Source organism: Callithrix jacchus, chromosome 1 (assembly GCF_049354715.1).
Source record: "Callithrix jacchus isolate 240 chromosome 1, calJac240_pri, whole genome shotgun sequence".
Classification (NCBI taxonomy): domain Eukaryota; kingdom Metazoa; phylum Chordata; class Mammalia; order Primates; family Cebidae; genus Callithrix; species Callithrix jacchus.
The window spans coordinates 170,357,392-170,369,622 of record NC_133502.1 but is presented as its reverse complement, the minus strand read 5'-3'; the positions used below and the strand labels follow the sequence as shown (position 1 = coordinate 170,369,622).

Sequence of the window (12,231 nt, the reverse complement as noted above, 5' to 3'; positions counted from 1 at the left end):
ATGTGAGGCTCAGGAAGACAGTGTTCAGGTGCATCAAATGCTGTGAACAAGCAAGATTGAAGAAAGATTAAGAAGGTCAGTGGTGGGGCCAGAGGTGGTGGCTCACACCTGTAATCAATTCCAGCACTTTGGGAGGCCAAAGCAGGTGGATCACCTGAGGTCGGGAGTTTGAGACCAGTCTGACCAACATGGAGAAACCCAGTCTCTACTAAAAATACTAAATTAGCCGGGTGTGGTGGTGCATGCCTGTAGTCCCAGCTACTCGGGAGGCTGAGGCAGGAGAATTGCTTGAACCCAGGAGGCAGAGATTGCAGTGAACCAAGATTGCACCATTGCATTCCAGCTTGGGCAACAAGAGAAAAACTCCATTTCAAAAAAAAAAAGGAAGATCCGTGGCGATTAGGAGGTACATGGTCATCCTTGAGAGAACAGTATGTGGGCAGTGAAAGCAGAAGCCAGTGTGCTCGTGCTGTGGCCAGACGGGGACCATGCACCTGGAAGGACTGTCTTTTGGTCATGTTCTGCCAGGCCAGGGCGCTGACTACAGTCTCCAAGGAGTGGACCAGCAGTGAGACCCCCTCGGCTTAGCCTCCCTGAAAGCCTAGAAAGAATAGGGTCTTAAGTGTCAGGCAGGTCCTGGTTACCAGTTGACACTGTTTGGGAGGCATGTGACCTTGAGCACTGTATTTAACCTGAGCTTAGCTTGGTTTGTTCAGCCATAGCAGCTAATACTGAGTGCTTGCCACATTCCAGGTATGGCTCTGAAGGGATTAGCCTGCTTAATTATCGCAACAATGCTGGGACATAGGGAGAATGAGTATCCCTATTATACAGATAAAGACATCAGGGCATGAGCAAGATAAGAGACTTTTCAAAGATAACCAGCTAGTTGGGACAGGAACAGGAACAGGATTCCAACCTAGGCATTCTGGCTCTGGAGGTACATCTTAATATCCGCATCTTAAGGTCTCTGTGTGGCTTAACCAGGGTAATGAATGCCTGTTACTCCGTGGCCCATAGGAGGAGCTTACTAAGAGTGACTCCCTTTTCCCCCTGACCAAATACAAATGCAAAATCAGGATACCCTTGTCTGAGAAAGGTCTGTGGGATCAGCCCCATAAGGCCTCCCTCACCTCAGTGCAAATCCCATACAGAATGGCGTGCAAAAATTGCTTTGGAAAGTGGGATACAAATGCCATGAGCTCCTGGCGTGATGCTGAGTGAAGCTGGTTTTGTGTTCAACACCTGTACTGCAGGAATTGACCGATGTGCCAGTGCAGGTACGTGGGGAGAGCCCTCAAGGCAAATCAGTCAGTGATGAGTGAAATTAACAAAGTGTGCAGATTTCATCTGCAATCTGAAGGGGGAGTATCTGACCTGGGATATGCCTACAGAATCACTGAATAAGGGTTCATTGAGTGCTCAGTGTACAGAAGAGAATTAGGATTACCATGGAAAATGAACTGGGTTTAGATGAAATTGAATGCCAAAAAGAAATTACAGTCTAGGCAAAGAATAACTTTTACACATGGTTCCCCCCCTTGTATTGTCTGTATTCACATAGGCCTATACTTTGGTGCACAACTGTGTTTAAATACTAAAATGCTTTGTGTTGCAGATAGGCACTGAGTATGTAATTAAAAGGATCCCTTCATTAGCAGAGCTGTACAATGAAGGCTCAAGTTGGCCTTTTCTGCTAATTTTGGAGGTGGTAAAGCGGCTAATACAACCACTGATTACAATTGTCATATGGGCAGCCTCTTGCTGTTGCCATGAGGAAATTTTTGTTCTTGCAGAGTAGAGACCAGGCTCTTCCCAGGATCTGAGAGAACAAGAGGAAAAAAATACTCATTCTGGCACCCAGAAGTAAAGGGGTATGGAAATTCGGGGTGGTGTGGAGGTTTAGCACATGGGCTGTGGAGGCAGACCACCCAGGTTCCAACCCCCACCTCATCACTTAAACCACTGACTTAACTGCCCTATGCGTCAGTGTCCTTAGGTGTAAACTCACATTAGTAATTGTGCCAAACTAACTGGATTATTGTGAGAGTTCACTGAAATAATGACTGTATTTATGGCCAGGTTTTTTTTTTTTTTTTTTTTGAGACAGAGTCTCTGTCTCCCAGGCTGGAATACAGTGGTGCAATCTTGGCTCACTGCAACCTCTGTCTCCCAGGTTCAAGCAATTCCCCTGCCTCAGCCTCCCAAGTAGCTGGGACTACAGGCCTGCACCACCACACCTGGCTAATTTTTTGTATTTTAGTAGAGACAGTTGGCCAAGATGGTCTCGATCTCCTGACCTCATGATCTGCCTGCCTTGGCCTCCCAAAGTGCTGCGATCACAGGCGTTAGCCACCACGCCTGGCCTATTGTCAGATATTTTTAAGCATCTACTGTGTACTGGGAGCTGTGCTGGGGCTGTAGATATAGTCATAAACCAGGCAGCAATGGTGCCTGCCCTTCTGGGAATTTTCTGTCTATAAAAAAAATAGGCATTAAGCAGACAGTTATGCCAGCAGCCATTTGAGTGCGATAACTACTCTGAAGAAAAAATACATGTATCCTGTGGGCTTAGCATTAAGCAAGATGCAGATTGAGTTCTCAATAAATTTCTTGATGATGATGAGGATGAAGTACTAGGTCAGGAGGTTATACAGAAAGGAATGCTTGATTCTATCTCCAAAAGCGTGGAAAGCATTTTGGGAAAGGTGAGAGAGAATCTAAGATTTGAAAGATGCATGTTTTTCAAGTGGATCATTTATAACAGGAGGGAGGGATGTGGATGCGGAGGATGGAGGAGGCAGGAACCAGGCCGTGCAGACCTCAAATGCTCGTGGGCCTGGGGGCCTTGTCCACCGTGCCTTGGGCAGAAAAATCCTTCTCTGGGTTTCAGAGAAAAACTAAGCACCAGCCAGTTTATCTACAGAAAGGCAGTGGCCAACTACCCAGGAGGTTTAAAGGGGTACTCCTAAGTCCTTCAGGCAAAAGGCTTTTTTCCTCCCTTTCTGCCAAGGTGGTTAGAAGAGTCTGAGCTTCTCTTTGAGAATTTTGGCCAATCCGGCATTTATGCTCAATAGCTGTGTCATTTTTGGCTTCTTTTTCTTTTTTTTTTTGAGATGGAGTTTCGCTCCCGTTACCCAGGCTGGAGTGCAATGGCACAATCTCGGCTCACCACAACCTCCGCCTCCTGGGTTCAGACAATTCTCCTGCCTCAGCCTCCCGAGTAGCTGGGATTACAGGCACGCACCACCATGCCCAGCTAATTTTTTGTATTTTTAGTAGAGACGGGGTTTCACCATGTTGACCAGGATGGTCTCAATCTCTTGACCTCGTGATCCACCTGCCTCAGCCTCCCAAAGTGCCGGGATTACAGGCGTGAGCCACCGCGCCCGGCCCTTTCTTTTTCTTTTTTAAACACAGCGTCTTGCTCCATCTCCCACACTGGAGTACAGTGGCACTGCTCACACCTCACTGCAGCCTTGTTTCCTGGGTTCAAGCAATCCTCCCACCTCAGCCTCCCAAGTAGTTAGGATGACAGGTGTCATCCCAACCACCAGAGCTGGCTAATTTTTAATTTTTTGTTGAAGTGGGGTCTTACTATGTGGCCCATGCTGGTCTAGAATTCAGGGCTTCAAGCAATTCTCCCACCTCAGCCTCCCAAAGTGCTGTGATAACAGGCATGAACCACTATGCCCTCCCTTCTTTTTCACTCTTTTTTATCTCAAAGGCTCTGGACAGGAAGTCTGGGGGCCTTTGCCACCCCTGAGGGATGCCTCACCTCAAGCCAGGGGCTTGGACCCACTCCTTATATATTTCAGAAGGAAAATGAAACATGGTCATTGCTAGTGCTCCTTCTAACTCCAAAATTTAAGTTTTTCTGTACCTGGGTGGCAGCAAAGTAGCAAAGTTCTCTCTCATGCATTATTTCATCTTCAATAGAGAAGGAGGGTGTCAGTGCAGGAGCAGTTAGCTCCCCAGCAAGGCCTGAAGAAATGAGGCACACGTGGAGGGTTTGTTAGGTGGTCTTGGGCAGTCTGGAGTGAGAGTTTCCCAAGGAGAACAAGTTGGAGGAGCAGAAGGATAATCTAGTGTTTGGTTACATGGGGTGGAAAGTGTGGCAGAACCCATATTATCCTGAGTTCCCATGGGTGAATACCAGTCTCTCCCACTGAAGGCTGGTGACTAGACAGTGGGCCCCTGAGATGATGACACTCGTGAGAGAAAGATGTCAGTGGTCATGATCTGAGCAGCTGACAGGTATTGAGGTGCTGTGTCTATCTTCTCTGCTAATCCTAACATCAGTACTATAGGTTAGGTGCCATTATTATTTCCATTTTATATTAGAGGAAACAAAAGCTTTGAGGTTATATGACTTTGAGATTATATGACTTGCCACTCACATAACTTGTGAGTGGCAGAGCTGGGATTTCAACCATGCCCTGATCTGCCCCCAAAGCTCAAACTCCAGACCCCCTGCACCACCAGGCCTCCAGCCCAGGGAGGAGGAGTGGACTGGCAGCACACCTCCTTGGCCTGTGTGTGAAAAATATTTCATTGCCTCTGACCATGTTGCAGGCCTACTGGGCAAGAGAGATGATGGCAAAGACACGTGCTCTGTGCTCAGGGTCGGCACAGTGGAGGGCCCTGTTGGAAAAGAAACTTATTGGGAGGTCTTTGTAAAATGAGTTGTCAGCTCCTTCATCCGTAAAATGAGAGGGCTGGGCCTGGTGACCCCAAAAGGCCTTTCCAGCTCTGAAATAGCACGAGTTCTGGGTCTGTAGGAGCCAGGGCATTAAAGTAAGTCTTTATGCTTGTCCTTTAGTTAATGCATTGCCTGGCCGTGCAGGAAAATGCTCCTGCAGCAACCCTAGGCCTGGCAGCTTGGGGAATCCATCTCCAGGCAGGGACCTCGTCTGCTGTTGTCGCCATGGGGTCCTCTGTTAGTTCATATAGTCAGCAAACATTACAAACGTTACATGTCAGCAATTCGTGGGAGCCCAGAATGTAAAGTAACAGATTGACTTGTTTGGCAAACAAAACGAAGCAGCCAGATGAGCACTGGTGCCCTCCGAAGAAGTCACACTGAGGACAGTTACAGGCCCCCCGCAGCAGATTCAGCTTGATGCTTTGTGGAAAGGCTGTTTTGAGTCCTAAACAACGTGGCCATTTTGTGCTAGGCGTGGGCTCCATCCTCCTGCTTAAGCCTCACACCACCCCATAAAGTCAGAGACTTCTCTCCATTGCAAAGGAGGGAAAAATGAGTTCAGTGAGTAGAAAACGCAGTCATACCAAGTGAGCCTGACGAGGTGGAAAGCACCTGGTCTTTGTACTCAAAGCTGAGCCACCTTAGGAAAGTACGTTAACCTCTCTGAAGCTCACTTTCCTCATCAGTAAAATGGGACCATTTGTAATACCTAATTCATAGGATTCTTGCTAGGGTCAAAGGAGATGTTACAAATAACCAGCCTGACTCTCGAGGTACTCAGTGCCTGATGGCTCCCCGGTATGGAGCCGCATGATGCAGTGGTTAGAAGCAAGGATGCCAGAGCCTGCCTGTCTGGGTTTCTGTCCCAGATTCACAACATCTTGGTTCACATTCTTGTGGCTTGGTTTCCTCATCTGTAAAATGGGAATCATATTAGTAATAACACCTGCTTCATAGGATTTTATCAAGATTTAATTTTTATAAGTTGCCGTTCCTAGCACATAACATGTGCAATTAATACCATCGTTGTTGTGTGTCGTTGGGTTTTGATGTTTTGTCGCTGTTTGATGATATGTTGCAGAGGAAAGCGATCAAGTGAGGTGGAAGTGGCCTGGCCAGGGTTTGTGGGGAGGAAGGGTCATTGTGTGAAGGGGAACAGGTGGGAGTAGGCTCAGCATGGGCCTAGGTCTTAGAGGAACTTGGATGGCAGATGGAGCTCTCTTATTAAGTCCTTTCCTCGTCACTGGAAGCCCACGCCTCCCCTGTTTTAGAGTCTGTTGCCTTCCCTTTAAGTCACCTAGCATCACCCAGCAGGCAAATGGGGCCTCTGTGATAGCAGAGATTTATCAAGCGACAGAGCTGGGCTATACAGTAAAGTTTATTTTTAGTGTTTCATCCTCCGATTCTTTAAATTAGCTGCAGGGCTAATTTAAGGGACTTCTTTGGTGCCTGGTTAGCATTTTCTGCAGGAATGCCAACATGATACATGTGCATTTGGAACCCGCTAGTGACCGAGGGACTCGCCTTGGCTGAACAGCAGGGAAGGGGACCTGTTTCTGTCCCTTTGCCATGCGGCACCACTGCCACAAGGCTCTCCTGCCAAGCCGCGGGGTTCCCTGGGAATGTGAGCCAGGGCGTTCTCTCCCCTTTTGTCCCACATATTTAAGCAGTAGTTGCTAAATCTGTGTGTCTGAAACTCCCTGTGTCTATGCCCATTACAACTGCCCTAGTTTAGGTCTCATTTTCTTTCACCTAGACCAGTGATTCTTAGACTTTAGCCTGCATCAGAATCACCCGCAGGGCTTGCTGAAACAGACTGCCCAGCCCACTCACAGTTGCTGAGTCAGTAGGTCGGGGGTGAGATCTAAGAATGTGCACTTCTAACAACTTATTAGGAGGCCCCAAAGATACTGGGCTGGGGACCACATTTTCAGAATTGCTGGCCTAGACTGTTCCAGTAGCTTTCTAATACCATCCATCCTTCCCCTCTCAATTCAGAATACACAGTGCTGGCAGATTGATTTGTCTCCACCACAGTTTTAATCTTGTCATGCTTCTCCTCAAAATCCACCACATTCTTCTCCTTCCCTTCACTACTATGTCCAAGCACGCTTCTCTCACATTAGGGTCCCATGTGACCTAGACCCACGCTAGCTAGCTCATCATCACACTGCCAAGTTACTGTTTATATATGGGTCTTGTCTTTCCCCACTTGGTCACATGCTTCTGGGTGACAGGGGCTGTGTCCACCTCACTCTTGTATCCGAGGCCCCTGGGGCATGTGAGTGCTTGGAACGTGTTTCATGGATGAATAAATTATTGAAGGAATGTCTAATTGGAGATGGAAATTAACTCAAGCAACTTCTCAGCAACTAGAATTTGACCTTGCTAGGTCTACTTCTCTGCTTTGTTAATTTCTGAACTATATATCCCTTATACATAGAAGAAAAGTCTCTGATTTGATTTAAATCAAATTATCACAAAAACTATATAGTGAACTAAGCATAAGGTATGTCATGAGAGACTCCCAAGTGTAAATCCTGATTCCACTACTGATTGGGTGAGCTTAGGCAAGTATTCAGCCTCTCTGGGCCTCAGTTTCCTAATCTGTAAAATGGGAATCGTTTCTACCTGCACTGTAAAATTGTTATGAGAAACAAATGAAATAATTTAGGTAAGTTGCTTGGAGCAATGTCTGACAGGTAGTAGGCCCTTGATAAATGGTGATTTTTAGCAGTTAACTTTCCAGACAAAATAGAAATAGGTGGTTTTTCACAAGTTTTAATGAAAAAGAATTCCATTTTATTTAAAAAACATTAGTAGATAAAATATTCTAGAACTCTTCACCTATTTTAATGAATCAAGGATATACCAAATGCAATTTAAAAAAAATTATCCCAAAGGACTAGTAAGCTTGATTTATGTATTTTTTTTTTTTTTACCAGTCACTTTTATTTCATAAGCCCGACATTTCCATTAAAACGTTATTAAGTAAAAACAGGATCTTACAGTATTTGTGATGGCTTGGATCTCAATGTGATAATTGGAATTATCTCCAGCAAAGATACCATTTCTCATTGTTTTATTTCCTCTTACATATCAGCTTTATCTTTAGTGCCTTCTTCCAGCTCAGTAAAACCACCTCCCTCTGAATTCGTGGTTGAGTTCATGAAAATAATATCTGTGGCTTTGAAGACTCTTTTCATCATAAGGTTATAACTGGGATTCAGAAAGGATGGGAAATGGTAGTCATCCACTAAATATAGCAACCCTTGAAAGAAATGTGAAAGGCTATAGCTAGAAGGAAAAACAGACTCATTCTGCAAGGCTCTGGAGGCAGGATGGGAGGCAGGAGTTGGATCCTGGAGAATGACATCCGCTGGTTACCACTGGGACAGGCTTTCTAGTCTGAGGTGTCCCGGAGGTGGTGGGGTTCCCATCACCTGGCAATCCCAGCTAAGGTCATGACCCTGGATGATGTCCTGACCAAATGACTGGCTGGTGTTAACATCCTTATCTATCTGGGTTTCAATTTCTTCTCTAAAGTCATTTCAAAAATATTCTGGAACTAGATAGTGGTAACAGTTACACACAATGTGAACTGCATGAAATACCACTGAATTGTGCACTTTAAAATGGTTATAATGGTGAGCTTTATGTTTGTTATTAGACTATGATAAAATAATAAATGGTATCATTGGACAGAATGATCTCCAAAGCCACTTCTAGCTGTAAGATTTTATGCTTCTGAGAAGGAGTACATTGCTCAAGGGACTGATCACTGACTCTATTTAGTCAAATGACAGGCCATGTGACACTAAATCTTTAACTGACGGAGAATGGCTAATTAATACAGAATACTTCATGTCATGAGAAATTACACTCATGAAAACACTTAATGCCATGGGAAGATACTTACAATGTAAGGTATAAAAAGAAGGATTTGGAATGCATGTAATGTAATCCTAACTTTATAAATATAGATAAGAAATCAAAATGTTAATAGTATTGATCTCAGATTATAGAATTACAAATGATTTTGATTCCTTTATACATTTCTGAAAATGTCTACAAAGAGCATGATGTACTAATATAATCTTTAAATAACTCTTTAAAATAAAAAATCAACAATTCCACATAGGATTTGTAACACGTAATGTGAACCATGATGTGTATTTGAATAATGGGGTGGTGGGTTGGCCACAGTGGCTCACGCCTATAATCCCAGGATATTAGAAGGCCAGCCAAGGTAGGAGGATCACTTGAGGCCAGGAGTTCAAGACTAGCCTGGTCAATGTAGCAAGACCTTATCTCTACAGACAAATTTAAAAATTAGCCAGGCTGGCCAGGCATGGTGGCTTATGCCTGTAATCTCAGCACTTTGGGAGGCCAAGGAGGGCAGGTCACCTGAGGTGAGGAGTTCGAGACCAGCCTGGCCAACATGGCAAAATCCTGTCTCTACTAAAAATACAAAAACTAGCCAGGAGTGGTGGCATGCACCTATAATCCCAGCTACTTGGTAGGCTGAGACAAGAGAATCACTTGAACCCAGGAGGTGGAGGTTGCAGTGGCAGTGAGCCAGGATCTCGCCACTACACTCCAGCCTGGGTGACAGAGCAAGACTCCATCTCAGGAAAAAATTAACCAGGCTAATGGTGGTGCACACCTATAGTTCTAGCTATTCAGGAAGCTGAGGCTACAGTGAGCTGTGATCGTACCACTGCACTCCAGCCTGGGTGACAGAGTGAGCCCCTATCTCTAAAAAATAAAAATAAAAGAAGAAGAAGGGCTGGGCATGGTGGCTCAGTGGCTCATGCCTGTAATCCCAGCACTTTGGGAGGCCAAGCTGGGTGGCTGGCTTGAGGTCAGGAGTTCAAGACCAGCCTGACCCACATGGTGAAACCCTGTCTCTACTAAAAATTTAAAAAATGAACCAGGCATGCTGGTGCATGTTTGTAATCCCAGCTACTCAGGAGGCTGAGGCAGGAGAATGGCTTGAAGCCAGAAGAAGAAGGAGAAGAAGGAGGAAGAGGAAGGAGGAGAAAAATTAGGGTAGCAAAATAGAAAGAGCAGTGGATTATAAGAGCTGACTTCTAATTCCAGTTCAGCTAGATGATACAGGTGCAACAGCTTGCCAAGCCTCAGTTTCTTCATCTGGAACAGGGGCGTAGTCATAACAACCTCCTGCACGAGCGGAGTGAACAGCAAATGCCCCCCTAACTGTGGGACGGTTCTGCTGATGGAGGAGTCCTCTGAGCTATTTTGATTGTTATTGAGTGCATTCCAACTGTACATTTCCAAATCTTTCCTTGAATAAAAACTTACTGAGTGCTTATAAAGTCATTGATTGCCACTTACCCAGTAATTTAAGGGCTAATTTCCGGTAAGAGTGTCGCCTTTTTTCTCATCTTTCTTCCTATGACCTTAATGGGAAAACATTTCATTTCATCTGAAAAGCAACCACCTGATATTTACTGTCTTAAGTTCAAGGTGATGATGACAAAATCATTTTAGCTAAAGGAAAATTGCAGCCCTTTGGGCACATTTGCCTCTCCCAAGGAGCAGGACTCTCCTCTTTGTAGGAGGGAGTATTTCTTTCCTTAAAACCCTCCACTCTGTTGAAGTTGCAAAGAGATTCCCCCTCATGCTTCTCTGCTTCTGCCCTCTGCCTGTCCTTGCTTTGAGACCTGCATCAAGACTCACTAAGGAGGAACCGGGAAGAGGCCTTCTGGGACTTTTTATTCACGCAAGGGAGTTTTTCCCAGAGGCTGGCTCCTTGGACTGGGATGAAGAGAGGACCCATTCAGGCAGGGCTGTCATGCGTGTTGCTTTGCTATTGAATTTAAAAGAGCTTACAGATTACCACACATGGTAACCTTGATATTTTAAGGCTTATGTTGCAAACTTTTTTAATTCAACAGATTCAATGAAACTTTCCCAAACACCAAGTGTGTGCCAGGTCCTATAGAAATAGGAGTTCAATTTCTATGTGAAATAGAGGTAGACCGTGCCTTCAGTGCGCTCACACAATGGTGAGAAAGACTGGCATTTAAACCAGTGCAGTGCAGGCATGACAAAGCAAACAAGGAAGCAGGTCCAAAGAACGGAGTAAGGCATGAGAGACAGGGACCAGTGTGGTCAAGAAGACATCTCAGCTGGTTCTGAAAGTGGAGCAGAAGTGTGCCAGGTGGCCAGGGCCAGAGGAAAGCAGGCACAGAGACACCCAGATGGCCCAACCTGGGCACTGATGATGTGCTTGCTTGGAAATGAGAGCACTGGGCATGAGGCCATTTAATAAAAAGTAGAGAACAGGCCTTGGTACCATTAACAGCACCACGTCTCAGTACCATGAGATGTCGTTCTAATTTTCTTGGATCAGTTAGTCCACCAGGCAGCATTTACTGACCATGTATAACATGCTCAAGGTTTTGTCTCAGGAATGAACACAACAGGTGGGAGAGGGTTACACCTGGCCCCAGATCCTGACAGGATAGGACCCAGGAGTGAGAACTGAGTTGCAATTGCAGAGAGGGCCTTTGGGTCTGGAAGGGAGCTGGGTGTCCAGGGGGCATGGAGTCTCTGGTTCCAAGGCAGGCCAACGAGTGGCAGGTTGGCAGGAGCAGCACACAAGGCTTGGGCTGGAACAGTGCACCTGGCGAGGGCAATGATTGGAAATGAGGAGGCCCGAGAAGAAGTCGGGAAGGGCCTCCAGTGCCAGAGTGAGCAGTTCAGACTCAGAAGTCCTCAGGGGTTTTAGCAAGTAAGTGACTCAGCCAGGTTGGCCTAAAAAGAGGTGACTCAGGTGCCAGTTCGGAGGATGGATCTATGGATGGGTAAAGCCAGAGGCAGGAGGGCCTTTGCTGCAGTCCAGGTGGGGGCAGAGCAGGGGTTGGCTCCAGGGCTAAGGAAGCAAAACTAACTTGCAGGCGGAGGCAGAGGAGGAGTCGGCATTTATTCTACACTTTCCTGTTGGGTGACTGGCGGATGGTTGTGACATTCAAGGAGATGGGGGACATAGATTTGGGGCAAGGGGGAATAATACATGGGTTTAAGGTGAGAAGAACATTCTGAGCTAGAGGTGGATATTTAAGAGTTATTAGCTGATAATTTTCTTGAATATCAAAGTAATTTCTGAATAAAATATCCAGACTAAGGAATCACAACACTATAATCATTTTTTGTATGAATTCCAAATTTTAAAAAGAACAGTAAAGCCAGAAACATCATTGTTCCTATTCCTAGAATTCGGGAGCTGAGGCGTCTTTGCAAATTGCTCGTTGAACCGTGCTCTGGCTTCTTGCCAGCCCTCAATGAGATTTTTATATTTCTTAATTATTCAATTACTACCCATAAGTAAGAGTTTGAAATCAAAGCCAGACTGCTACATAATAGAGTATTCTCTTGAATCGTGAATACAGTAAAGGAAGGTTTTCATGCTGGGAAACCCGGATGGGTAAAAGGAGGAAGCACACGTTTCCAGCCCTGGCTCTGCCTTGACTTCATGTCCTGGCTTTGCTGTGTGCTAG

The 12,231-nt window shown here is 45.6% G+C and overlaps 1 protein-coding gene across 7 annotated transcripts in view; it reads left to right on the top strand.

The window, feature by feature from the left end:
* Nucleotides 1-12,231, top strand: part of TTLL11 (tubulin tyrosine ligase like 11) — a 273,689-nt gene that overhangs the window by 207,015 nt on the left and 54,443 nt on the right. The gene's annotated exons all lie outside the window — the stretch shown is intronic.